Source organism: Salvelinus fontinalis, chromosome 13 (assembly GCF_029448725.1).
Source record: "Salvelinus fontinalis isolate EN_2023a chromosome 13, ASM2944872v1, whole genome shotgun sequence".
In the NCBI taxonomy this organism is placed as follows: Eukaryota; Metazoa; Chordata; class Actinopteri; order Salmoniformes; family Salmonidae; genus Salvelinus; species Salvelinus fontinalis.
In genome coordinates, this window is record NC_074677.1 from 14682297 (window position 1) to 14684985 (window position 2689).

The 2689-nt window shown below is 39.6% G+C and overlaps 1 long non-coding RNA gene across 1 annotated transcript; it reads right to left on the reverse strand.

Moving 5' to 3' along the window:
- Positions 1 to 1445: 1445 nt before the first annotated feature.
- Positions 1446 to 2214, reverse strand: LOC129867776 (uncharacterized). Its single transcript, XR_008761680.1, has 3 exons — positions 2125 to 2214; positions 1791 to 1855; positions 1446 to 1685 (listed from the first exon to the last, which is right to left on the reverse strand). It is a non-coding gene; the product is annotated as an uncharacterized LOC129867776 (long non-coding RNA).
- Between the last annotated feature and the right edge of the window lie 475 nt (positions 2215 to 2689).

Genomic DNA, 2689 nt, shown 5'->3' on the forward strand with positions numbered 1-2689 from the left:
AAGCCCTCATTGTTCTTGAAGTATATTCAAACATAATGCATCCATGTCTCCAATCCCTCAGTGAGAGCCGGGCCAACAATGGTTTTTGCGCCACACCTGTCTTAATTGATGATGGGCGTGCTAATAGGATTTGTTTTTTTGCGATAAAAAGGATACAGTTCGTTTATTGTATTTGTTTTGAGTTCCCATTTCCCTCTCATCAGACTATTCAAAGAACCACCCTTCACTAATGTCCACGGAAAGCTAGACTCCGCTAGACACCATTAACAGTCACTCTTTAGAAAACAGTCTGATTACCACATCCATTATTCTTGGCACAATTAATCGCGTGGTATTAATTGATGGGGAGGAAATAGGTCCCTCTGTGTGAGTAGACAAACACGCTCTGGGATGACAATAGTCCAACTCAAAACAGAGTGCCAGGGGGAACAGAGGTAGAGTGCTTATTCAATAAGGGTACATTACTCATTATTACAAGTGCATTTCCTGAAGCAAAAAAAAAAACTATGTTTTTTTGTCAAACGAGGCAAAATCATCCATTGGCTGCAGGGACAGACTGTGACCAGAAATCGGTCCATCGGCCCATTATTTGACCTTGAGGCCCTTTTTCCCTGTCCACTACAATGGCCCATTTTCTTTCCAACCAACCAAACAAACAAACAAACAATGTAGACAGGCCCACTGGGCTAAAGATGGACCAGCCCATTTGACATTCGCCGTTTTTGAGTGGTTGAATTCCTATGATCTATTTAAACAATAATGCTACTTCTTTCTTTATTATCATGTACTGTAGATAGAGAGAATACAGTAGACGGCACGCGTCAAACGTTTGATTTATGACCCTATGTCCGGATGTCGTGTGCATGCCCATATTTGGGCATCCGGTCAGGACATCCTGGCGGGAAGTTATCACGTGCTCTAGGGAGTGCCAATATAGGGGCATCCTGTTCCTGTTCTCACCCCTTAGAGTGAGTGTTCATTTATGCATATAGTGCATCTATTCCTTTGAAGCTGTCACGCTTTAGTTGGTGTTTATTTAACAAGATAGTGCATCTGTATATGTTAAAGCATGCGTAGGCATTTGATCTATCCTGGTGTGTGTGTGTGTGTGTGTGTGTGTGTGTGTGTGTGTGTGTGTGTGTGTGTGTGTCTGCAGGGGTGTTTGAAATAATGTTTTTTTTATCTAAACAATTCAACAATAGGAGGGCATATATACATAACGATACCCAACAGCTGATTTTCCTAGGTTGGGGATCAAAGGAGAGCTGCTCTCCAGGGTGGGGGCTGTCACAGTCAATCACGCCAGCCTCTTTTTGAAAGGCCTTTACTTATGACTTAAACAGATTCATTTTCTACCCAGCTTATTAATTAATGCTTTGGGATAAATCAGGTGTTTCTTGGTGGTCTTAAACAAATCTACTGTGAAACAAAAGTGTACACTTTACACACATGTTTATTGACTTAAAAAAAGACCACAGTAACATGTCAGATATAGTAGAGATGCTACAAAATCTGCTAGTTCGTATGTATTTTCCAAAGCCTATCTGGATGTGAACTACTTTGTGCCTGGAAAACTTATGGAGCTGGGGCTTGTGTGGGATATCCTGTGAGCAAGAGAGCCTGTCTTGACGACGGGGTGGAATTGGAAACGGCAGGATGTATAAACCTATAACCGGGCCCTTTATCTGTAAGAAAGGAATAGCAAAATTGTTTAATGAATTATAACATGTTTTAAAAGGTCTGTACTAAACATTTTGAATTAAATAAATGGTTTTAAAATTGTATCTCACCCTTTAACGAACGGGAATCGATCGTTTTCTCTCTCGCGGAGAAAGGCTTTTCTGGGAAAATGGGTCTGTGTATTTCAAAACAATATATTATTTTATACGAATACAGTCTTTCCTACAACAGCCTGTTATAAACATAGATATTTAAAAGGTTATTAAAGTGCAGTACTGTGTGTGGTAATGATGTACAACTGTAGTCCAACAATGTTTATACATAAAACATTCGTGCATGTTTAAATATTGCGCAGTAAAATTGTTTAAATATTTATAACATGTTTTAAAAAGGTTTGTACTAAAGATTTAGAATTAAATAAAGGAATTTAAAACCTTATCTCACCTTTTAACGAAAGGAATATGTCTTTTCGCTCTATCACCAAGCATGTCCCTGAGAAAAAAGGCTTTCAGGAAAGACGTGTGCGTGCATGTGTGTGTGTGTGTTTCAAAACAAAGGGTTTTCGGGGGGGTGTGTGTTCAACAATACCATGGCATTTTGCACTTAAGGCGCTCTCTCTCTCTCTCTGTCCAGATATCTGCCTACCCTCATCAAAAAGGGTTGAAACAATAACGGCACCTTCGCTTAATTAACACACAAGCCTTTCAAATCCGAATTTATCTCACCCCAGAGGATGTGGGGGCTAAAAAGTCAAACAGCCCAGACAGAATACAATATGTTGAGACAGCCCCCTAGGGTTTAAAACAATGGTATACCGGTGACATATCATACAGGGTTCCACTAAAAAAACAGAAGGTGTTATATCCCTGAGGTTGTAGGAAATCAAAAGGCAATACAGCCAGCATAGAATACGTCTAGACATCCCCTCCTGGTGTTTTAAAACACTGCTTTTTGAAGGTGCAGTTAGTGAAAATAAAATATTAGATTTGGATAGGTTTGGTATTTTTTC